The 26136-nt window shown below is 49.6% G+C and overlaps 1 long non-coding RNA gene across 1 annotated transcript in view; it reads right to left on the bottom strand.

Annotated features, from left to right (window-relative positions):
- Positions 1-4614: 4614 nt before the first annotated feature.
- LOC140261833 (uncharacterized) overlaps positions 4615-26136 on the bottom strand; it is a 106682-nt gene continuing 85160 nt past the window's right edge. The window contains exons 4-5 of the long non-coding RNA XR_011905775.1: positions 16112-16216; positions 4615-5635 (exon numbers count right to left, since the gene is read on the bottom strand). This is a non-coding gene — a long non-coding RNA (uncharacterized lncRNA). The remainder of the gene's footprint in view (positions 5636-16111; positions 16217-26136) is intronic.

A 26136-nucleotide genomic window follows, 5' to 3' on the forward strand; every position in this document is an offset into this window, starting at 1 on the left:
AACCGTGGCAGAATGCTGGGTAGGAGAGGATATTTTCATCTTATTAAAGAGCCTTATATTTAAAACCCTTCTTCAGGTCCATAGCACAAGATGATTGCAAAGGCTTTTACACACTAACGCAGCAGGGATCACTCCTGCTTTCAGTGATGTTGCATGCAGATGCTGTTTAGTAGGGCAGAATCCCATTATTGATGCTGGATAAATACAGCAAAAGAGCTCTGGGAGCAGTGATGGAGCTGCTGTGCACGGCATCAGGCTCAGGGCTCGTGGTGTTCCCTGCTCCCCAGCAGCCAGCAGGAGGGGAGCAGTGGTGGGGAACAGGGGCTGTGTTCTGCTTTGGAAACCCAGGACGTGGGAGCAGAGAGCAGGCATGACCCCATGCAGCAGTGCTGCCTCTGCTCAGCATGTTTGCTATGCAAAGAAGGCACTTTGTTTGCAGACAATTAGAAAACCAAACAGATTAGAGCAAACCAAACACACCGAGCAGGCTGGCTGTTGGCTGAACTCCTGGGAAAGTCACACCAGCATCCAGAGCTGCTGCAGGTAACGTGAGCAGCAGTGTGCCCTGTGCCCAGCCCTGTGCTGGGATGCTCCCACCCCTCTCTGTGCATGGGAAGCACCAAAGCAGCCCCAGCTCTGCAGGAAGGGATGGAGGCACCCAGGCTTTTCACCCCATGTAACAGGTTCTTGTCTGCTTAGAGCTGGGGAAGGAGGGAGTCTGCAATTAAAGGAAGGATGGTGAGAAGGGGACACTGCTAATGAGGCCAACAGCAATTAAAACACCTCCTGGAGCAGCAGTGGGGCGAGGGCACTGCACTAATGAGGAGGGGATGCAGCATGAAGATGCAGGGGTTCAATGAGCAGCCCTGTTTCTGCAATGGCAAACGCCTGGGCACAGCCTGGTAGAGGCCGTCCAATGTGGCTAGTTCCCATTCATCTGCTAGTATTTATACGTGTGGCTGGAGGGAGTAACCTCATTTCTAGAGAGAGCTTAATTAATCGTGGAATCAAACCGACTGGATGGGATGGTATGCTACTGAGGAGATAAATCCGCATGGTTGCTGGTGACCAAGGATGCAAGAGAGGTCAGTGCTGACCTGAATCACAGCAGATGATAGCAATGAGTGGAGAGGAGGGCACAATGATGGTGAGGGAAGAATAGGACCATGAAGAGCCATCAGATCCCAAAACCCAAATGGAGAGGAACTCTGGGCCTGGGATGCTCTTCAAATGGGAGCAATACATAGCACTGAGGGACATGGTGCAGCGGGCATGGTGAGGTTGGGTCAGCGGTTGGACACGATGATCTTAGTGATCGTCTTTAACCTTAATGATCCTATGATTCTAACCCAGCCTTCAGACCCTGTTGCTATCCACAAAGGCGCCGAGTTATTTCTGTGTTGGGTCCTCTGGCAAAATAATCATCATGCCAGTAACATCTCTGCCCTTGCTGCTGACCTTGGCAGCGTTCAGATGGATGACCTGCAGGTCAAAGTCTTTATATCCTATTACCAGCCTCCTGAGTCATGCCTGTCCCCTGGCAAGTCATATTATTTTGAAATGGCAGCTAAATGGGAAAGAGGTCGCGCTCCCAATACAGTGACAATAGGACATGACAGCAGTTTTCTGAGTGATTAAGCCTCAGGTGATGTTGGGGCTCCCAGACAAGTGGCTGAAAGCTGAAAGATTTTAATCACCCCGGACGTGTCGTTGCATCCTCACAATCCATCCTGCCAGGGTGGGCTTGTATGGCAAAATGGAAGTGATAGAAAAAATAATCAAGCCTAACCCGTGCACCGACCAGTTAGTTACCCAGGCTGCAGGTACTGCCATTAATAACCAGCCGGAGCAGCCTGTTGGCCCTCAGAGAGCATTCTGCAATAAATCAGAGCTGGTGCCATAGTGCAGAGCACAGGGACTGCCTGTGCAGACACTAGATGGCATTGGAAGAACGTGCCGTGCTGTGCTGACAGCTTCCCTGGAACAATCTGGCAAAGCAGAGCAGAAAACTCAGGATGACGGAGCAGAAAATGTCTGTGTCTGGGCAGGGATGGCAGCTCACCTCCAGCCCTTGCACCAACCTTGCGACGGTGCGGCTGTCTGGAGAGCTGTGCTGCATGCTTTGATGCTGAGCTAACACAGGACCTGTTCCTGGCATTATTTATTCTCCAAGGAGCTGCACGTTATACCCTGCAGGACTGCTGCCCCCCACCTGTGTAAATGCTGCTGTCTGGGGGCTCTGTTAGTTTCCAAAGGTTCTTCATTGGGAATGTTACCCCGGATCTCTCTTCTCCAAATGTACTGCAGCTCCTGCACTGGAGGGGCCACTGCAGATCTCATCCATGGGCTCGATGCTCACACATCTGCTTGCCAGCGCTGCTTCCAATCTGGGGGTGGTTGGGGGCACCATCCTGCAGCAGTGCCTGCACAAACCTCTGTGTGTGGGGCAAGGGAAGCAGGCACAGCCCTGTGCACAAGCCCTGTGTGCTGGCGTCGCTGCTTCCAACAGCTGGGAGCAGTCAGGCTCTTTCCTCTTCCAACTGCTTCCCATCACCTGTCAGCCTCCTCCCACACTGAGCAATCAAAGGGACAACATCTCCTCTCCTATACTCCCCCAAATCAACTCCCGAATCCCTGCTGAGCTGAGCTGACTTTTGCATTTTGTCTCCTAAATTATGCATCGCACAGGAAGTCGAACAGCCACAATATGCCTCTTGATTGCAGCCTGCTCTCTTCCAGCAGACCCAGCGCTTGCAGCCCATCTCCCCTGCACAGTGGCAGCAGGCAGGTGGCCCAGCCCCACTCACAGCCCAGCAGCTGCCTTCAGATCCCCTCCCATAGGTGTTCCAAAGGTCCCCAGCCTTCTGGAAAGGGACTGCTTCAAAGAAGTGTGGCCAGGCTCCAGGTGAGAGATGCTGGAGTGACATCATACCATTCCTCCAAAGGCTGAAAGCTTGCTCACCCTCTAAAGAAAATAGCAGACCAAAATCCCCTTCACCCCCACTTGGCTGGCCAAGCCCCCTGGGCAGCAAAATTCATGAACTGAACTCTGAAAAGGGCCCAGACTTGGCTCGAAGCAAGAGATTGTGCACCACCGTGTCTTCAAATGTCAGCACTTTAATTAGCCGCCATCTGAAGCTGGTGTGGGTTTGCCTGGAAAAGAGCTAGCAAACTGTTTTGCCCCTTTCTGGTTTGGGTCTGGGCTGAGATATTTGCTCAAGCTGACCTTCTGCCTGCTGGATCCCCCAGATTCCCATTCTGTATTGGCATTTCCTAAAAGTAGGAGAAAAGAGCCCCCCAAAATACCACCAGCCAAAAGGGTTTCTTCTTCCTTTCAGCTCTTTTGGATGCTGCTACCAGGTCACCTTCACGTAAAAGGAAAAGCCACAGTTAAAGTTATCCAGATGGAGGTGTTACCTCCTCGCAGGCTTTTAGTGCTCCAAATAAATCTCCAGCCTCACCCACCCTTTATATTTGGGTTTTTTTTTGTACCTGTAAGGCTGCCAGAGTCATTACTTCCACTCCAGGATAATTTCTTGCTCTGAAGGATACTGAATTCCTTCACAATTTGCTGACCAGTAGCGCATGCTCTCCAGGTGGGTTCTGTATTAGATTTCCACTGCTGGAGCTTTGAGCCTCCTTACACTTGCACATGTGGCAAATCAATGAAGTCAAAGCCAGAAGAAGAACCTGAAAAGCCACATGGAAGTCAGTGCCCCATAGTGGCTGTTGGCTTTGGAACTCCTGATGCTGAAGCAGCACAAAGCCTCCAAGGCTCCAACCACCAAAAGCACTGCCTATGGCTCTGAGCCATCCCTAGGTACTGAGTTACTACCCAGACATGGAGTAGTTCAACATGGCTCTTGTGGTGACTGCCCACATTGAAAAGCCACCATCGCCACCTTGGGTAATGCTGAAGGCTCAGGGGTGTTGGTTTTGGGTCCGGATTTGGCCTGGAGCTCAGTGAGCATCTTCCATGTCAGAAAAGATTCTTCACCAGAGAGTATGGGCATGGAACAGGCTCCCCAGGGCAGCAGTTATGGCAGAATTCAAGAAGTGTTTGGACAACACTCTCAAACACATAGTCTGATTTTTGGGTGGTCCTGTGTGAAGCCAGGAGTTGGACTCAGTGATCTTTATGGGTCCCATCCAACTCAGGATGTTGCACGGTTCTGTGATTCAACGGTGCTTCACCAGCCCCATGTGCTGCACTGCCCTGGGCTGTCTCAGAATGGCAGAGCATCAGTTGGTCCCACGCAGAACGAGCTGAAGCTGGAGCCGAAGCAACGCTAACAGCAGCCTGGTAGTAATTCTTGAGCGCGGCAGAGGAAGAAGAGCAGGATCAAAGCATCCTCCCTGCCTCCCCGCTCATTGACAGAGAGCCCCGAGTCTTGGCCTCGCCGTGCTCTGGGCTTTGGTGGAGTACAACAGTCGTCTGCGGCGTGGCAGGCAATTATGGCAGGAAGAAAGCGGGGGCAGATCGCCCCGGGTGTGGGAAGAATTGAGCCGGCCGCCTTTCATCCGCACCCCACCGGCCACCGCCTGCCGCTCGTTATTCTTCTCCCTCCTGATCAAGGCGAAGCGATTCCTCAGCCTGCCATTGAAGGTGGGCACATGGGGCACCGCGGTGCCGAGGGCCGGGGCACGACCCTACAGAGGCAGCTCTGAAGTTTGGGGGCACTGAGTGGAGATGGGGCCGGCGTGTGGAGTGCGCGGTGCTCAATTGCAAAGGAAAGTCAGCGTCGGTGCATGCTCAGTGTAGGAAGTGCCAGAGCTCAGATGGTTGGGGCTGTGCTGTGGCTGTGTTTGTTCCGGAGTTGGGCCAGTAGGAAACTGTGGTCATTGAGGTTTAAAATCCTCCTCCTGTTCTCATGGGAAAGGATGGCGCTGTTTTGTTGTTGGGCATCTTTGTCCCAAACCCAGTATATAAGTGAGACCCTAGGAGTTACAATGCTGGATGTCCCCGGGGCTGCAGGTTCATGTCCTGCAAGAAGGTGCACACTGCTCACCCCAGGGGTCCGCAGCTCCACAGCCATGGGTTCTGGAACCTTCTGTGAGCTGAAAGTGGGGCTGCCTTGGTGGCAAGAAAAGGAGTCCCCAGGAGGCCAGGTCCTGCTCAGCCCCTTGGGAAAGGTTGGTGTGTGGGTCAGGCAGTGTGCTGTGTGCTCAACAGGGGGAAGAAGATGGCTGGGTCTGTCCGTGCTGATGGATCCACATGAACAGAGCTGAACTGGGGCCTATGAAAGCTTGAGGAGTGAGCAAGAAGACAGCAAACTCACCTGGAGATGCTCCCAGCTCCCATTTGTTGCAGGAAGAGCAAATGTGGACCTGGATGTCTTCAGTTCTGACAAACTCTTCCTGGAATGAACCAAACCTGCATGTCTAGGGACAGAGGCACAAGACCTGGTGCTGATGTCCTGCAGGGCACACAGCCCAGCCCACATTGTTGGCACTGGCCAGGTGAGCAGGAGGCCACATGTGATTAATAGGACGGGAAGGGTGTTGTCATCCCCAGGCTCCTTCCTACCACAGTCTTTGTGTCGGTTCGATAGGGCTGCAAGAAATCAGCCTCATTCTTTTGAAGGATCCAGGTGCTCTTCCCAGAGGTGAAACTCAGAAGCAGCCCCAGAGGCTCCTGTAGAGAAACACACAGTGAAAGTTCACTCCTGACTCGTCCAGGGGGCTGCACAGCTCCTGGCTGTGGCTCACCCCTCCCTGCAATCAATGGGATTAACCCTCTTCCACCTCTTTTGCACACAGATACAGTTGTTAAAAGTCGTCCATTCCCATGACATTTGAGAAAGAAAAGGAAAAAAAACAACAAACCAAAAGCTGCCTTGTCGAAAGGTTTCCCCACCCTACATTACTGCAGGGGGAAATTAAAACAAAGGATGTATTTTCTTTGTCCTGATGATATTTGGAAATAAAGGTCATTTCCATCACCCAATCACTGCGCTGCTGTGTGTGCAAGGAACCTCCAAGCAGGGAGAGTAACATGGCCAGGGTGGCTCCCAGTGCTCCCAGTGAGGTGCAGGATGGTGCCAGCTCTGTCCTCAGCTGTGTAGTGCAAGCCTGGACCAGCTCCATTCCCTCCCCCATTGCATTTTTATCCTCCTCCCAGTGACAGACTGACAGCTTCAAAACCATCCCCACGAACTCCCTCCTGCTTCCCCCGCCATGGAAATTAACTGCACAGCGGTTCAAAATGGGAGAGCAATTTGCAAAACAAATAAGTCTCAGATTAGTTAACAAGCGGCAGGCTGACCTTACAGGGACCCTTTCATTAGGAGACACTTATTCCCTGATACTTCTCCATAGAGCACCGATTAACTGCATTGGGATGGAGGGAGCTACTTCACACCGTTTTAATGAATTAAATATATGCCCCTGTTTGGCTCTTAACGTTAAAAAATATTAAGTGCGGTAATTGTCACAATCCCAAAGCCAGCCATCTCTCCAGCTCGCAGTTCATCTTCACTTCCCCCTTCCCACCACAAAGTTTAATCTCTTAATGTGTTCCTCGTGCTGCAGTGTTCTCCTCTAGCATTGCCAGCATGCAGGAACGCAGGCACCATCCAGCTGGGGGGGAAGAGGACAGCAGAGCAGAGGGGATGAACAAAGAGCCCAAATGCTGTGGGAAATCCAGGTCTCCTCCAGCACATGGAGGTGCTCCAGGCCACGTCCCAGCTCCTGTTGGGGCTTTTTCTCCTCTTCCCTGCATCTCCTCATCCTGCAGCACCTGCAGATGTGGGAAGGGAGAGCTGTGCCAATGCTGCTGCCCAGGGTGATGCTGCAGCTGTGGGATGCGGGGAGGTGCCGGCCTTCCTTAGGATCTCAAAAGGCTGGGAAAGGGGGAAATAAAAGCAAGGAAGCAGTGGTTGAGGCCTCAGGAAGGATGCATGTGGCCACGCTGGTCACAGGGCTGTGTCCAGAGCTCTCCCTGCTGCCTGCACCTCGCACATGACGTTGGTGTGGCTCTGTCTGCCGTGTAATTTAATTACTGCGTGCTTAACAGATTAAATCCACGATTAAAAGAATTTATATGGATTAGCACAAGATGACTTTAAATCACTGCCAGCTCACGGCAAAGCACACCAGCAGTCTGCAGCACGAGCAGCACCGATGCAATGGGTTGGAGGCAGCTCCAGTGCAAGGGAAGAGTGGGAACACGCAACCAAGACCAGAGCCCACCTGCACCACAGCTTCTGTGGAACAAGGGGATGAGGTTTTGCTGCTGGGCAATCCTCCCTGAGCCCACACTCATGAATTTCAGTCTGTTGTTGGAGCCTGTTTGTTACTTTTCTTTAGTCACTCGCAAGCTGTACCCTTACACAGTTCTTCCCAATATCAAAGCTAATACCCAACTGATCCAAACACCTCATTTCCTGATATCCAACCAATTCAACAGCTTAGACACCAAAACTCAAGGCAGCCTTGAGGCACAGTGCAGGGAAGCATTGCCCACCCTACAGGTGAGCAGCTGCTGTGGCCATTCCTGGGCAGGGACTGAAGAAAAGCTGCCTGGACCTCACACCACCGCTGCATGGAGACACATTGGGTTCCTTTGCTTGCAAAGCCCCCCGTGCAATCTGTTTGATTTGCAATATTAGTGAAGAGATGAGAAACAGCGCTCATGATTTCGTGATGCATATGGTAATTAAAGTGTTACATTGCAATTATGATGTAATTAAACTGTGGGATGCTCTTCAAGATGCAATTGCTGCTCATTTGCATAACTGACGGATTTGCTTATTATCACCCTTTTAATACATGTATTACAAAGAGCACCAGGAGCTTTGGCTGCGGAGGCCATTGCTGCTCCCCCCAGCACTTGGGCTGTGCCCGCCCACCTAGGGGTATTGGCTGGGGGTCCTGATCCCTACCAGATCCAAACGACTTCATCCTGCTTTGCCCAACAGCTGCACACATCTGTGATGGAGCAGCCACCGAAGACGTGCACCCTGCTCCATCCTCAGCCATACAAGGACCTTTCAGGTTCAGCAAATTACTGTACGCACTGCCAACAACCAAAACTTCCTGGAGCTGAAATAGTGCCTCCAGCACTGGGATGGCCGTTCCTTCCCCCATCCTCATCGATCACACTCTGCAACACATGTATGGACACAGGAATGTGTGGGGTAAAGGCTCAGGAAGAGATCTTCCCTGAGAGCCAAACCTCTGTCTGGACTTTGCTTTTATTGGAGAAGGCCGTGCCTTAAAACGTCTCTGACAGCTGCTGATGCCTCAATCTGACTCACTGAAGGGAGCAGAAGGAAAGAAGAAAGGACTTTTCAAACGGTTCCTTTTATCTGCTGTTTTAATCTGCGCGGAGAAACATGAGGTTCCTGAAAACGTGATGTCTGCTGCACTGCAGGAACAGATCTATCAGGAAATAGCGGTGCTGGGGCTCAGCTCTGCTCAGCCAGGCCCTGCAGAGCTGGTACAGGTACAGCACAAGGCAGGACATGGAGCCACCTGCACCGCTGCAGCATTGGTACCCATGGGACAGGTCCTTGAGTGCAGGACCAAAACCAGGACAGCCCTTCCATCTAAGCTCTCTGCAGTCAGCCCTGGGCTGTCCCCCTCCCCTTTGTGTTCTGCTTTAGCTGGAAGCCACTAATTAAAATTGATGCCATCTTCACTAGAGTCCAATTCTGCTACGAACTCCTGTTGTTCCTTCTCTGCGAGAGCAGGTCTGCCATATTTAGCCAACTTTTAAACTCATTAGCAAAAGCAGATGCTTAGATCCACAGTTCCTAATGACTGTAAATGGGAGAATTAGTTTATTGATTGATGGCCTAATTGTTGCCACCAGGATCACAAGCAATAGCTGCCAGCCCTGGTGGGGGGAAGAGAAAAGCCATAGAGGTGAGGGCTGGGTGGGATGGGCCATAGAGCAACACCATCAGCAGGTTTCCAAATGATTCCAGCACTTGAACGGTCAAGCAAAAGTTAATTAACTTACACTTCATCCAACAGAGGTCAAAGCCTTTGAATGCATATTGATGCGTAACCTTCAGTGGGGTGCACTGACTCGCCCCTGATCTTTGCATGATAATGGAGAGACTGCTGGGGCCTGTAAACAACAGCAAATACTCTTGTTGCTGCTTCCTTCTGCCTTCCTCCTTTGTTTGCCCATGGAGTAAATGGAAGGAGGGGATGGCTGATCACTTATAAGAGCGCCAGAGTGACCTTCACTGCTGCTCATGCACGGAAGATGCTGCTGACACCTCCTGCTAACACTGTGCAAAGCCATGGAGCAGAGCCCTGTTGCTCCCAGGTTGACAGCACAGCATCACTCCCAGCCAGGAGACTTCAGGAAGAAAAGCAGCAGGGAAGAAAAGCTTTGGGGATGTGGTTGGTGTGTTTTTGTGACACCTAAAAAATCAAGAGGGAAAAAAAAACCCACACACACAAAAAACAACACAACAGATTTGAAAGAGGATTTAAGAGGCATCAAGTTGCCTGGATACCAGATCCTGTAAGTACCCAAAAAGTAATTATAAAGCAAGAAATCTGTCTCAGCTAAGCAGGTGGACGGGAAATTGGAAATCCATTTGTGAGAGGCGTTCTGCTTTCTAACAAGACAGGTCACAGCTCATGCTCTTCCTGCAGCCTGCTGCTCTGCCCCTGGCACCTCCACGCTGTGCTTCCCAAGGACTCACTTGGAGTTCATCGCATCCTGAGCTTGCAGCCCAAGAGCAAACTTCTCCATGGTTCTTTGCAGCAGCCAAAAGCAGCTTCCTGCAAGCTAAGCCCAAATGTTTCTGCTCCACGAAGCAATAACAGATAATAAGGAGAAAAAAAACTCTTTCACCTTGATATCATTTCAAGGTGCTTTTAAAGGACGAGGCCCAAACACAGAGTGCATAAATCCTCACACAAACACTGAGATTGGTCCCCTACACACAAGGACATCCAGGTTCAGGGGAGCAGCACTTCTAGAGGCCGATTTCTGCGCTCTGTCACAAATATTTCCATTTTAATCATCTCCAAAGTAATAATTTCTCAAATCCCATTTTCTCCTTAATGCCTGTTCCTACTTTCTTTTTGCAGTTCGCTCCATAAAACGTAACTACTCAATTTCCCATTGCTTTCCTCCCGCTTCTCCCCTCTCCCACCCTTTGGCCCCCCGATGCCGCAGTCTCAGCTCAAGGTCAGGTTGCTTTTCTCGGTGTTTTCTAGATTCAGCCCTAGAAATTTGTGGGCACAACCCCTTAAGGACACACACAGCATTGCAGGAGGTGCGAGGCAGGAAGGGCTCAGTGCTCGCTCACGTTGAATCCCTTCTGCAGGGAGCAGGGTGGGCTCTGCAGCATCCAACGCACGAACCTCGCAAGGCGATGCTGCGTGGCCAGGGGCGTAATTATGGCTGTAGAAGACTTTTGCTGCTGTAATTGTTTCTGCGTGGTCTGGGAGGAGATGGGTTGTGCTGAGAGGAAAGAAGAGATTTTGCTGAAGCGTGAAAAGCAAAGCCATTTAGTTAGGTAATAGCTCCGAAGCTTCAGGGGTCAGAAGACTGAGAACTCCAGGAAAAAGCTTTTCAGGGCAGGACAGCCTGAAGACAAAGAAAAAGGAGAAAGATATCGAAACAAAGCATTGTTAAGTGGCCTCTTTACCCCCCACCCGGTTTGCTCCTTTTCAGCATCAAAATAGGAACCCGGGAGGAGAATTAGCAGCAGCACCGCAGCCGTCATCGGGAAAGAAAGATAAAGGGGAATGGCAGTGAGGACAGAGAGCTCCGACGAACTGCAAAGGAGCTGCCTGCTATAAGGAGCTATAAGAGGGAGCAGAATGCAGGAGGAAGCAAAGCCCGGCAGCGGTGAGGTCCGGCTTCCGACGGCTGGTCGCATTCCGGCACACGGACATGCAGACACACGCGCTGCTGTTTCAGTCCCCACCGAGGGATTCCTTCTTTCCATGCAGTATTTCTTCCTACAATAAGCCTCATAATTCTGCACTTCCGCAGGCAGCGGTTGTGACAGCACAGAAGGTGCTTCGTGTCATCAATCAGCGCATGGCTGAGACTCGCAGGGCTTCACAGCCACACGGGCAGGGCCATCAGCCGTCCCTTTGCATTTAAAGGCAGCACTGCCCCATGTCAGAGCATCCGGAACAAGTGGGATGCAGGAATAGTGCTGCTGCAGGAAAGCAGCGCTCACCTGGCAACATCTCTTGGGCTTCGCTCTATTTTGTCACCTTTCCCCGTCGCGGGGGGAACGAATTCCGTTTGCTTTTGTTTCTTTTTTGCTTTCCAAAGGCAAATTCCAGCTCTAAAGAAAGGAATCGCTGAGCATTCAGCACAGCTTGCCTGGAGGAATGTGAAATACAAGAGGAAATCTCTCCCTGCCGCCTCCCATCGCACCCTGCCCGGAATGCAAGGAGAAAAGTCATTGGAGTGATCGGAGCAGAATCAGAACAAGCACTTAGTGGTCTTTAAGGACCCATAAAACACTTCAGTAGTTTGCTGTTTTATATCTGACTATCTTCTACATTAGCCATTTAAATTAAAACATTTATAATTAATTGAACAAATCATTTCCTCTCTTCCCCCTTTGGGGACTGGCACGCATAAGTCTTCAGTAAATTTTAGTCTCTTAAGCAATGGGGGGATCCATTTCTTTTATAGGGCTTATTTTCCCTGCAGGGTTTGAATCAAGGGCAGGCAGAGAGCAGTTTTAACTGGAAAATCAATTGATAGGGAAGACAAATTAACGCCTATTTGTTTCAAAAGGGGGAATGCAGAAGGCAGCCCAGGGGGCAGATGGGTCCCTTCCGGCTTCCTGCAGCTGTGCTACAATGGGGCAGAGGGAGGGGAAAGGTTTGGTGGTGTTGGAGAACAGCAGGGATGTGTGGGGTGATCCCTGCTGGGATGCAGCACGGAAGGGTGAGGTAGAGGGCCCTATCATTTCCAAAGAGCCACTTTCGGATAAGAAGCTTAAACAGAAGGATTATCTGGGCAGCATGATCCTCATCCTACAGCTGCCTCCGAAAGTGACATGGGAAGAACAGACAGTGCCAGGAAGCACAAAGCACAGAGCACAACCCAAAACAGCACACGGTGGGGTCTGCCATGGGAATGTGCCAAGGGGAAAGGGGAGTGCAAAAAGCAAAGTAAGATCGGAGCAAAGATAACCAAAGTGAGATGCACCACACATGGGATGTGCCGGGTGGGTGACAGTGGGGGCAGCCCCTGGGACAGTGTGTGCTGAGTTGGAGGGGCCCTGCAGGAGCCTCTGCCAATGTTACAGTTTGTTTGGGTGCCCTGGAAATGCCTTCTGTCAGCAGATCTGTTCTTTTATTGTGAAAGAGCCTATTAGCTTCTGCTTTCTACTTCTGTGGGAATTTATCCCTCCATCAGATCTTCAATATAAAAGTGCTTCCCTTACTGAGATTGATGCCGCGTATATGAAAAGCTCCGCGTGCCTCTGGGCGAGGCGGCCCTTTCCCTGAGGAAGGATGAAGAATGGCTTTGAAAGCAAAGCACTGAGCAGCTCCTGAAGATGAGATCTCAATTCCGAGGTCTGCTGTGACCTTCCCTGCGGCCCTGGGCTGTCACCGGGGTCTCTGATCCCCCACACAGCAAAGAGGTTCTCATCGGGCTCCGCACCAACTGAGCACCATCCCACACCCCACAGCAGGATGAAGGCCAGATTAAAACAATAAATAACAATAATCATCAGCTCGGGGCTCTGCAGCAATGCATCGCCATGGCAACCACGTGCCAGCAGTGATGCTGCCTCACTGACAGCTGCAGGTCCCTCTGCCACCAATGGGGTACCCCTTATATGCCCCCAGCCCTGCCCTCCTCTTGCAGTGGGCACTGCTTTGGTGACATCCCCCTGTGGCCGGGGAGGACTTTCCCCATGCACATGCTGGAGTCTGCTGAGCATGCACCCATCCCTGGTGGAACCCAGAACGGCTGTGCCCATGGATCATATTCTGCCTGGATTTAGAGGAGAAAGGAACTATTATGAGAAATAGATCAGAAGTGACACAGCTCATTATTGCCAGGTGAGCCTGAGTCAGAGACAAGGGCAAAGTTAATAGAAAACGTATCCAATCCACAATGGTAACTTTAATTGTTACCACTAATGAAGCCTACTTAGGATGTATTATGTATCTGGCACTTCGGATGCAGCTCTTCATTCATCTTCCATGTCTGGTGTCTCTTCACATCAGACCCATAAGAGGGGGGGGTTACCTTTGTTCTGGAGCAGCCATGGCTCACACCCAGCCCTGCAGCACCCAACGCCCATGGGATGACTGCACAGCCCCAAGGAGGTGGGCACTGCCCCATCCCTGCCTTCCACCACCCCTTCCCCATTGGCACTCCTGGAATTAAGGGCAATCTGTAATTGCTTTCTTCAATAAGAAAACCTTTGGAGGAAAGGGCCAGTGATAGATTCTATGTTTTATTGGAGCTGACAAGGAGCACTGCTTGCACGGCACCAGACCCGGCACCTTGGCAGACACCAGCTCTGCTCTGACCATCCCCTGGGGCACCAACAGACACCATTTTTTAATCTATTAACATAGGAATTAAACATGCTGCCTGCTTGGGTTCCTGTAGTGCTGCTGAGCAATGAGTGCAGCCCTGGTGTGCTGTGCCCACATTGGCACACGCTGCCCAGGGATTGGTGGGGTCACCTATCAGGGTATTCTCATAGGATCCCCCCAAAGGGGATGGGGAGGTTGGAACAGCATCTTCTGGGCATTGCTCCACTTCCCAATTCAGATGGGAAGCCCAGCACCCCTGGGATTAAAGACCACAGAACTCAGATATTACCAATGTTATGGTAATGGGAACCATTGAAAAGCTCAGATGGATCCATCTCCCCTTCCATCCATTGTATCCATCATATAACTGCGTTTATACCACAATATCTCTTTAAATAATGCTGCTTGCTTCCCACTGGAGGGGGGAGAAATAATCAATAAAAAAAAAGAAAAGATTAAGAAGAAAAGGGAATGATGGGGGGATGGATAATTACAGCCTGCAGAAATTAAGGAAAAGAAAAACGATGTAAAAAAAATTACTTCTCTTATAAAAGGGCATTTCATAATGGACCTTTAAAGCATTCCATCAAGTAAAACCAACACATTTATTTGAAGTGTTAAAGAGGAGCCTTCAATCAATCCGAGAACTTCATTTTTACACTGTAATGAATTCCATTGACCTTTGTGTTGCAGAGATATGGTGGAGGGGGGGGGGGGGGGGGAACTCCATGCCTGCATTCTCATTGTGGCCCTTAGCTGTGCACCAGGGCTGTGGCTGTGGCCATGTCCATGGGGCTGCATGTGGGGCACCTCAGAAAGGTTCAATGCTGCAGGAGTTGGCTAAACCCAATGTGTCCCAGCACCACTCCTGCTCCTGTAGGGCTTCTCCATGGGGCTGTGCAGAATTCACCATGCCAGTCATGCTGGAAGCCCGCAGAGGAGCAGGAAAGAGGTGATGGGAAGCAAAGCAGCAGCAAGATCTGCCTGCACCACGTATTCAAGCTCCATACTGAAATCCCGAGCTCAGACCTCTGCTCCCAACGCAATTACTATCAGCTAATGGGAGCTGGGAAATTACCTCTCCCTTTTCACTGATTGAAATCCCATTTTGTCTACACACATTGTCAGTGGAAGGGCATTCACTCGTTAACCCTGGAAAATCAGAGACAAAGGCTCCAGGCCCCATCCCTGAGCACTCTGTGCGCTGTGGGCCATGCAGAAACAGAGCTGGAGGGCTCTGGACACACACTGGGGATGGAGGAGCCCACGTCTCAGCTCTTAGGGACCAGCTTGGGCCAGGACACACCTCAAATCCAGCTGTGACACTGCTACCAATGGGTAAAATACAGGAAAAGCATTTATTACTGAGGAACTAATCCCCCAGATTGAACCAGGGCTAATTAACATTTATAAGAAGTATACTCATCATAAACATATATTAACCTTTGAAGCATACATAACAGCAGCAGCAAAGTGTGTAATGAGAGTAGAGAGACACACTGAGCACCAGACTTCCTGGCTGGAAATGTCACTCTGCCTCCTCTGGGTTACAGTCTGAAGTTTGCCCCCAGTTTGCAGCATTTCCAAGCTTGGTGATGTGCCCTCCTGCCCCTGTGACCACAGGAATCCCAATGGAAAGCAATCCCATCCCTACTGCTGTGTGCCGTGCTCTCTCTCTTTCCCACGGGAGAAAGAAAAGAAGGAAAAACGAGAGCAAAATCTGTTCTTCTTCACTCCATCTGCCCACGTTGTTACCAGCCAAGTGGTCAATGCACATCTCATTTAACAAGAAACTAATGAAGATCTATTGCTGCTCCTTAGCTTCGCCGTCACCCCCATTGCTCAATGGCACCTTTGCATGGCATATGTATTCAAAGCTGCAACCTCAGACTGTAGAAATAATGCAGTCCTGTGGGGAAAGCCATTAAGCAGGTCCCCCATATAGACACATTGATGCACATATATTGGGGAGCTCTTCCTGCTGAGCCCAGTGAGGGGCCGAGGGAGGATTCATTTCCACCAACCCCAGCGCTTTTGTTTGCTCAGCAATCAAGCAGCACTTCTGATTTCGGTTGTGTGCATCTCCTCGTAAAGCCTCAGAGTCAACAAAAGCCAAAGCCATTTAACTCAGTGCTAATATAAAAGTGAGCAGGAAGGAGAACGCGCGTGGCAGCGAGTACAAGGCTTTCCAGAGCAACAATGAGCAGCAATTACGCTTATCGGGAGCGCTGGGGTGGAATCCGGCACGTCTGCAGGCTGGTGCCAGTAATCACAGTTAATTTCACAAAGTCTGGATGACATATAGGGAAGATTTAGATGTTCTAATTACTCCGCTGAATACCAGGGGTGCTGCTGATGAGGGAGGCAGGCACATGCACATCCACACATCCACACTGCAAGCCAATTAAGAAAGAAAAATAGCAACAAGGAGCCTGCAGGCTTGCGAGCTCTTTGCAGAAAGCAGCTCCGAGCTGACCTACCCCTTGCTGCACGACCACAGTCGAGCCAAGAGACTTCTGATGGCAAGTGCCCAGCAGTGAGAACCTGAAAGGATGGGATCCATGCTGCCAGCAGCATCGCAAAGCTTAATTTGTAGCTAATGACACGGTACCTGGAAGCATCCCGGAGCGTGGCAGGTCTTCCATCAGGAGGGACAGCAATGGGTTACATCCGCTCTGAGTCCTTGAGCCTCTGTTGGCAGTGGAACAGGAGGTTCCTGCAGGGCAATATGGGATAAAGAAGGAAAGCTCAGACCAATGCAGAGGCCCAGGGCAGCAGAAATGCAGTAAGCAGTGCTGTGCTGCACCTGAGTGCACTCAGTGAGGAAAGAGCAGGGCAGGGATGCTAGCCAGGCAAAATGTGCGAGCAGAAGTTGTAAAGACCCCCAGAAAAGCAATGCTATTTTCAGTGTTATTTATTGCAGAAAAAAAAGCATGAATATAACTACACTCATTAGTGGAAAAAAAAAACTATAGCGTGATTACTAAACCGGCTGCAAAACACTGCATTACTATTAATGCTGACATTAATACATCAATAATGCATTATTAGTGGTTTGTTTTGTAGCTCGTACATTCCTAAAATACCTTCTATGCTTTAAGTTTTTGTTCATGTTTGCTCAATATTTCCGCAGGTAATTAAGTCTCATCAGTAATTGTGGCTGGTTTTTCTTAGATATGGAGCAGAGAGTTTGCACCTCCAGCCTCAGCCCTTCCTCATGCCTGTTCCCCTCTCCTGCATAGCACCTACTTAGGGAATGCTTTGAAGATATGAGATGGTCGACTCCAGCCAATAGGAGGCCTAATCCACAGGTCTTAAATATAAATGATCCAAAAACTCCTAAAAAAAGTCCTGAAAAATTAAAGGAAAGCCTATGAGTACACAGCTGGGATTTAACCTTGATGCCATAACGACCATGAAGGGAGCTTTGTTGCTATTGATTTAGGAGGAGAACGCTCTGACGCACTGCGATGGGCAGCAGGATAGAAAGCCAACATAAGAGATGGAGATCGCGACCTCGCGGCCTTCCACCTCTCATGAACGCCCAAGCAAAAGCAAACACCATGGGAGTGACTTTGAAATCCATTTTGGTCTCAAGCAAGCCCAGGACTGTGAGTGCTCCTTTGATTCCATATTTATTTTGCAGAGGAAAAGCGGAGCAGCTGCTGGGACAGCTGAGCCTCCCCTGCACCTCCCAGCCCTGCTCACGTATTGCAGATTTCCAATAAACTTCATGTCTTGTTGGGGAGAAAGCACTGACTTTTAAGTGCTGCTTGTTCAAAGAGAAAATACCCTTCCGAGCCTCTGAAGAGCCTCATCTAGAACACAACCTCATATTTTTAGGGTGCTTTTCGCTCTCGTAATACAAGCATCTGCTATCAGTATTCTTTTAGGATACCCTTAATGCACACAGATGTTCTCTTCTCCCTCCCTTCTTGCCAAGGCCTTGACCACTCCACCACCTCCACCACCTGCAGTGACCACATTAACCTAGGGCACCAGTGGTGCTGGAACAAGTTGGTGTGGGACGGGATCCAGTTGGCCATCCCACATCAACCACCAAATCATACAGAAAAGGTAAAAGAACGATCCCATCCAAACAGTCAGTCCATAATCACCATAAGCAATGGTTTTCCCAAAGCAAACACCTCTTGCACAACCCTCCTGTTGCCTCTGGAGGCTCTGAGGCTCTGTGGGCTCCCATCCAGCAGCTCTGTGGGCAGTGCAACAGCTGTGAACAGAAGGTGCTTAATTTCCTTTGCTTGTCTCTATTTATGGGGATGTTTTATTTATTTCTGGATTCACTTGGTAATTGCCCAGTGGCTAGAAAGAGAAAGTGCTTAAGCTTTTTTCTTCTTTTATTTTTTTTCCTTTATTTTTTGGTCTTTTTTTAATGCATTTTTAGCATTCTTACAGGCTCCAAACCAGCAACACAGGACTAGCTTGGCACACACTGAAGTGATGTTTTCTAAGGTACAGAGACGTGTCACATGAGGCTGCAGTGCCAACACCAGCTGGAGGAGCACAGATGTGTGGGACCAAGAGAAGGTCTCTCACCTTCCTGTCCTCCTGAGGGGTTCAAAGCAGCAGAAAGATGCTGCAGGGCAAAGCTGGATGCAAGCTCTGCCGCTCAGCCCCATCCAGGATTGTGTGCTGTTTGGGGTCGTGCCACAGAGCCAAGTGGGGATAAGCAGCGATACTCCCCTACTTGGCTACATTAAAAGTAATAATAGCTGAAAATGCCTGAACTTGCATCGAAACTAATAGTAGTCAGGAGCCAGAATGCCTTTGTGTATCTGGCCCTCCAGGTCTTTATCTTGATTCAGTATTCCATGGGAAGTCAGTGTGGAGTGAGGAATAGGTTTTCCTCCATGATTTTGCTGACTGGAAGCCATGGACAGTAGGTAAATCTCACCTGGTAATATCTCACCTTTCAGAGCCTTTTGAAAACTCTGGGAAGTACAAGCATCCATCAGGGCTGACACGTTAATTCAAACAGTGTTATTTGCACATCATTTAAGGCCTCTCTTCCCACTTTGGTTTTGCAATTGAAAATAATGTGGATGCACAACACCACTGCTGCTCTCACCACAGCCTGGAGCGGCTCTGCAGGTCTGCCGGGACTGTTTGCATTCCAGTCAGAATTAAGTGTTTGAAGGGCTTTAGATTTAATCCCATTCAAATGTGCATTTTGCTTAGGATAAAAGAAAGAAAACAGCGCTCTCTTGCTGAAACAAATCAAGCCCAGGTGATGCTGATGGTGGCAGGGGTTGCTTTACACCTCATTGCATATGCAGGGAATAGACGTAAATCACACGAGCTGGGAGCAGAATTAGGCTCTGGTTACAAGGAAAGCAGCCCGGGCTGGAGCTGCCAGAGCAGGATTAATACATCTATTTAAAAGAGATCACAGCGTGTGCGCTCAGACAGCGGCGTGCAGGAGGGGTGGGACGGGGGAGAGGCACTGTCTGCTCCTCGCTGGGAGGAGGTTGGCTTTGGAGGCACGTTGGATCTGGGAGCAAAGCAGTGCCTGAATGGGACCTGACAAGCCCTGAACGCACTGCGTGGCTGTGCTGGGGGTGGAGATGCAACGCGAGGACTACAAGGACTGGGCTGAAGCACAGCTCTGCCTAACGGCAAAGCAGCCCCACCAGCTGGAATCCTTCTGTACCAAAGGGGCTGCAGCTGCCCAGCATGGCTCAGGGCTGCAACTCCTGCTGGGAGCACACTAACCTTCAGCTCCCGCGGGGAGACTTCAAAGCCAGGTGCTGTTAGCAATGCAAACTGCCCTCTGCTTCCATGACTTCCCCTGCGATTACTCTGAAGAGGGTTTCATGGGACCAACTGGACGGCAATGGACGCACTGCCCACGGCAGAAGCTGCCCACCGGTGGGCTGGGGTCCCTCTGTGCCCACTTGGCCCATCACAGGCTGCCCCTGGGTTAAAAGGCTCATGACAAACCTGGCCTCGCCTTCTGTGCTCATGTCTAAGAGATATCCCTCCTTTCCTCTGAAGTTTAATTTAGTTTTCCTCGGTTTCAGCCAGATTTGGACCATCCTAAAACCCCGACATCCTTTGAGGACTTCCTTCCCTTTCCCAAATTCAAGTGGAACAGACACAAAAGGAATCCTTGATGGAAGTTCTGGGGTGCTCCATGTGCTGCTCTCTCCCTTATGGGGAGAAGATGTGGGGCTCCCATAGCCATGGGCTGAGGTTTTCTTGTCCACCTTCTCCTGGTGCAGATTGGAGGGCGCTGCTGTGTCCCAGCCAGCACATGGAAAGCAGAGGCAGCAGAACGGACAGGCTGACACAGCTTGTTTATGACAGGCAGGGAAGTAAAATGACTGAAAATCTCTAAGTTAAAAAATGGGGACGTGTCAAATGAAGAATTAAGCATTTGCTTCTGTTAGATCGATTTTTCATCCGTTTAAAAAATGTTCATTTTGATGCACGATATATAATAGACATATCCCTGTTAAAAAAGTTGCTTTTGATGCGGCTCCATATTTCATCCATTCAATAGTGTTCCACAATACATCTGGAGGAATATTTAAGGCAATAAAAGAGTTTGCAGAGGTTTTTTTTCCCTCCTCTCTTGAAGGACTCGGATTACATCCACTCAGTATATAGGAAGGAGGCAGGGTAAATTTGCATCCATGCAGATTTCCCCTTTGGCACAGAGCATTCTCCAAACAGCCACCAACAGCTCAGCGCCGGCCCTGCCTCATCTGCTCACTGCTCAGTAACTGGGCACAATTTACTGCTGCTGTGATTGCATCCAGCTGCAAATGGCCGTGAAGCCAAAATGCCTCTTCTGTCCACTGATTATAAAATTAACTCAAACAAGCATAAAATAAAAGCTAGCAAGCTGAGCTGTTGGATCCGGCCCTTCGAGATGATTGCAGCTCCTTGGCTGAGCTGCTCTTAAGCAAACCTGGGGCATCCTTAGGATCCCATCACACAACCCCTGTGTATTAGGCTGAGCTGGGAAGCTCCGCTCCAGAAGCACTGGAGTGTTGGGTTAAATGCACACAGCAACACTTGAGCAGCGTGGAAAAGTTCCTACAGGCTCACAAAGGCTCCTCTCCTGCACAATGGCCTTTGCTTTCCCAGCTACCTCTTCATGAACGGGCACATGTTGCTCCTCAATAAATACATGCCTGCAAATAGGCACTTTATTAAGGGCTTTTTGCTTATACATTGTCATTTAATACAAAGCATTTTTTTTTTGTCCCAGGAACCAGAAGGTAGCTCACAGACCCACTCACTTTCTCATCCCTTTATGCAATAAATCATGGCAGCATTATTCTGTCCTCAAACGTTTCCAATGAGAGGGGATATCAAAGTCGGTTCGGTTTCCTGCATTAGCTTTTAAATGCCTTGTGGTTTCTCAGCACATTTTCCTCTCTTTGTGCGGTGCATTTACCTCCCTCCCCTTCTTTTTTTCACTCCAGGAAGGCTGAGATTTCTTTTTAAGCAAAGAAAAAAAGATTTCTTTCTTCTTCCTTCTGCTGCTACATCTTAAATGATTCCTCCTTCCTCTCCTGGGTCTCTGCTACCCTCTCCCCCATGGCAGGACAAGGGTGGAGCACTGCAGGGCCCTGGGAGCCAAGCATCTCAGTTCTATGCAGGCAGGAGCTGGGGAGTCGGCTGTGATGGGTTGGTAGGAGATGCCAGGCTTGTGGCAGAAGGGATGAAGCTCTCTGGTCCCTCTTGGGACAGCTGCTTCTCTGCCCATGTCACCCAGAATCAAAAGGCGATGGCCCTGATCGGCTCCAAGAAAGCAATTAAGAATAATTTGCACAAGCACGGTGCCATTAGCATCTCTACTTGAGTAACCCCAGCAGCAAAGACAGCCTTAACGTGTTGTCTCAAGTTCGAGCTGATTTGCTCTGACAGTGATCAAATGATCTTAATGATTTGTCAGGCAGCCGTCATATCCAAATCTGTTTTATGATGAGGAGCAGGAAGCAAAAGCAATTTATTTTGTTTGTTTACCATCAAGATGGGCCTGCACACCCCAGAGTCATTAAAAGAAGTTGAGGCATCTCAGAAAAGCCAGAGCTATTTGATTACAACAGGCACCTTGGCTTTTTCCAACACACTGAAAGACTTTCGAAGTGCATAAATCAAAACGTACAGCAGCGTGAAATTTGACCAAAGCAAGCCAAATTAAGTGGCCAAAGCTCTGAGCCTTGGGGTTTTCCTTTAATAGCTTTGGTGACCTTTAGGGATGGGGAACCTCCTGGCATGAAATGAGAATTTCTCAGACTCGCATGACTTAGCTGTGGATAAGCTGTGTGTGTGTACGAGGGCTGGGAGAAAGGGAAGGAGGTGGTGCAGCTCTGCTGCTCATCCTGGGAATTGCTGCACTGCCACATGCCAAAGCCACAGCGCTCTGCTCCTTCCAGACTGGCACTGTCATGCAATACATGAGATGTTACATTCGAGCTCTTGCAATCATCCCAAGGGATGATCTGATGTTGTTCCCATGAACAACTCCCTTTCTACCAAACTGGTGTTTCCCAAGGAAACTCACTTTTGTTGGACAACTCCCAGCCAGCTCTCAATGAGAGCAAAAGCAGTTTGCAAATCCACACCTCATCCTCTATTCCATTTAAATGATCTACCATCTTTAGCAGGGCTGAGCCTCTCCGGAGCCTGTATCCAAGGTAACAAGAGCTACCAGGGAAAAAATGGATCCAAGAAGTTATTAAAACCACAATATCCTTTCTGAGCAAGGCAGAGATAATGAGCGTGCGTTGCGTTGGATCCCTGTGCCATGGGCTGGCTACCAGCCACCTGCTGGGTGAAGTTCACTGGCTGGGTACCAAGTGCAGATTTGTGAAGGCATTTAAGGTCCTACAGACACAGAGCAGTGGCTCAGTACCTTCTAACATCAGTCCAAACTCATAAAAACCTTGAAGTTATTCACTACCTCTGCAGTCAGCCTGCAGCTCAGGGCAGCGGGAAGGGGGCTGTACTTCAAGTTTACAGACACTGGGGAAATTTCACTATGGTAAGAAATTGGTAATTTTGCAAAGAGGAAAATGCAAAACACCCTCGATAGCCCTTGCTATTGAGCAGGGCTCGTGGTGCTGTAGGATCCATGTGCCAAGGTTAGGTTGGGATGTGGGGCTCATCCTGAGCACGCTGTCCTGCATTCCATGTGGTAGGAGAGTGATGGGCTCGACCTGGAGGTACCAATGTCCCCAGATACTCTCTCAACCCACCACCATGTGATGGCTCTGCTGCAGGTGTGGGTTCTGGAGCTGGTGGATTGCTCTGCTCCATGCACAGGGCTCCTCTGCCCTGCTCTATATGTCACCAAGTGCTTTATGCATCCCATGATTAGGAGAATGTGTCAGAGTGCTTGCACTGCAGGACAAAATCCCACTGATGTTACAATACAGGACAGTTTCGCCTTGCAAGCCCAAAGTCAAAACGTGGGCTTATACCTCCTTTGTGTCTCTTCAGAGCGACGCATGACTTACAGATTTGATTTGCAAAGAGACTGTGCAAACATTTCTCTTTATCCGTCCCTCTGTTTGAGCTGCTTGAAGATTTTAAAGCAAACTGCTGATCTCTCCTGGGGATTTATGCTGAAACCAAAGGAACCAGCTGAGAATCAGTTCCATAAACTGCACCCATATTTGCTCAAAACCGGAGCAGATTCGGTTTGCTATAAACCCACGGGCAGCAAGCCCAGCAAGCTGAGCAGGTTGGTGGTCAACAATCCCATCCCAGGTCCCTGCAAAGAAGGTTTGCATTGCTTATACCAAAGCTGGGAACCACCAGACTTCTAATGGATGTTGAATGTTGTCACCAGCATTCACAGAGCTGCAGGGAGTGTGCTCCAACCAGACCCAGGTCATTAACACACAGTGTGAATGGGGGCTGACATGTAAGCCATGTCTCTGGTCGATGCTACCACCTCTCCAACAACAGCACAACCAGCACCATGATTACAGCATTCTGTCAGTCCATTTAAGACCATTAAAGCACGCAATGGCATTCCTCAGCTGGCAAAATCATACCAGCAGAGCCCTTAAAGTGATGATTAACCAGGATTCACAGCCGCAATCCCTGAATCATTTATTCCGTGGTTTTTACAGTATTTTTCAAATGAAGTGTTCAGCAAAGAATATTCATTCATTCTTCATTGCTTTCTGGCTGTAAAAATAATCAAATTAAACTTCACTCTCGAATTCAAACGGCTTCAGAGGCAGAGGCAGTCAAAACAAGCATAGGAGAATGGCAGAAACTGTTCATGAGGGTTGCCTACTCGTTTTGGATCTAACTCAAGCTTTTCATCATTGTTTTAGTTTGGTAAATCCTGGCTGAATAATAGGAGTTAAAACCCCACCTTAGAAACGTCTGGCCATTTTTCTTGATTTTCCCTCTCTCAACAAAAGATTGAAGGGAGAAAAGGAACTGAAGGGGTTTAGACTGGTGGGCACTTTGCAGAGAGAGATCTCCGCCAGGAGCAGAAGGCATTCTCTTTTCCCTTTTCCCTTTCTAAAAGGATGTAAATAAGGCAAGCAGCAGCAATCAGGCTGCCATCCCTAGGACAGCAAGTCTGCAGCTTATTCTCTTCGCCATGGGGGTTTGATGAAGGCAAACTTTCCTGACTCACTGCAGCACATGCAGAAAGAACCCGTTTCCAAGGAAACAGGGACTTTTTTGCATGTCCGGCATGTGGTCAGAGATGGGGAAAGGCTTGTGAAGGCAGAGCCAGCCCATCTGTGTGGCTGCTGCCTCCTCCCCACCTCGTGCAGGTCAGCATGGAACACCCCCAGCACTCAGCATCCCGCAGGCAGCATCGCCGTGCAGCATGAGGTGCTTGGTTCCATCTGGAGAAGCAGAGGGGCAGTTTTCATCTCTGCATCGTCTGCAAATCGTAGGGAGCGCAGTGTTCCCCAAAAGAGGAACAAAGACAAATGTGTGGAATATAACCATCCATACAGGACTCGATTACACATTTTCTGCCTTGCTCAGAGCAAATTGTCCAAAGCCAGGAGCTAACCCCACAGCTGAGCACCTCTCCAGGAGGAGGAAGCACAGCTGAAGCTGTCAGCAAAAAGCGTGCATGGCCCTAAAGCAAAGCCTTGGCATCTGCACCGATGCATCTGCAGGCGCTCTCTGTGTCTGTAATTAATGTCTGTACAGTGTGTTGAAGATAAAGCATATACGAGTACCAGGTATTAGTATTAGATCCATCCTTACTTAAACTCACCCCAAAGTCCCTAGACTGGGGGTTTAGGAGTCAGGCCACATGGTCACCCTCTGCTGTTAAGGCTCATGTCTTTCCACTCCACGTTTTGCTCAGCAGAGTCAACCAAGTCACAAGTATCAGCAGTGGATTTGTAGACTTAGCCCACAATTTGCTGCTTCTTGTATCTTGCAGGGAGAAATCTCTCATGAAGGGACTCAGGAAAGCCACAAATCCTCTTAATGCATCGATTTTAGGGACCTTTGCGGCCCCCTCCCAGGTTGCAGCACACACACCCAGGCAGTGATGCCAGCAAAGCTGTGTTCCTATGACAGAGGGGACAGATGGCCCCATACAGCCCAGGATGTGTCACCCTGTCCCCTGCTGCTGCCTCCTATGTCAGAGGTTGTCCCCTTCTTTTGTCCTGTTGTGGCACTGAATACCATGGTTACAAAAATACTCATTTTAGCTGAGTTCATTTTAAATGTCAAACTCTAAGAGTTGGGAAGGGATAATTAGTAAGGGGGAAGGGGAGCGGGGATGTGGGGAACTTCAATTTCACTCAGTGCAGCCAACCCTGAAAGGAATTCAGAATTCTGCTATTAGCTACATGCCTTTAATTTGACTCCAAATGTTAGTCAATAGTGCTAACGAACGGGAAGGAGATGCAGCACACAAAGTGCCAATGCCAGGATGCCCTGGCCTTCATGCAGGCGCTAATTGGGGTTAACGGTTGAGCAGCAGACAGTGCATTCCTGTCTCAATCACCCATGGATTGGGTGCAGAGAGGTGGTGGTGCTGAGCACCCATCAATGTTGATGACGAAAAATACTTCCTTACTTGGGATATTCAATGGTTCTATGACCTGTCTCCAGGTGTATCACACAGGTGCTCCTTCTCCACTCCCACAACCCCACTGCTCCCAACAGCATCTTCCCCAACACCTGCAACTCGCCTTCACTGCGCTCCCAGGGAGGAAAGGATCAATCATAGCACTTTCTGAAACGTCCAAGAGCTAATTGCCTTCCCTGTTTAAAAAGCCAACGTTACAGCTTGGGTTAGATCATCCCAATTTCCCTATTCATTATTTTAACCCCTCTGTGATACAGACATCTCCACACCGAGCTGCAGCGTGTCTGCCAGGCCCTGGGAGAGGCTTCAAACAGGCGTGTGATGTGCAGAGCTGAGCCCCAGCAGCCAGGGGTTTGCAGCTGGTTCCCTCCCTCCTGCACGGAGGCTGGATCCTGCTGGCACGTCTTCCTGCCCAACCTTTATTTGCCAGGGGGAGGACGTGGCTTCAGATGCTGCCTGGGAAAATTGTTATGAAATATCAATGATATAATTTGATCTACCTGCAGAACTGACAGGCATATTTCAACAGTGGTATATTATCAATTATAAGCCTAACAGAGCATGTTCTCCCA

Source organism: Excalfactoria chinensis, chromosome 22 (assembly GCF_039878825.1).
Source record: "Excalfactoria chinensis isolate bCotChi1 chromosome 22, bCotChi1.hap2, whole genome shotgun sequence".
Lineage (NCBI taxonomy): Eukaryota > Metazoa > Chordata > Aves > Galliformes > Phasianidae > Excalfactoria > Excalfactoria chinensis.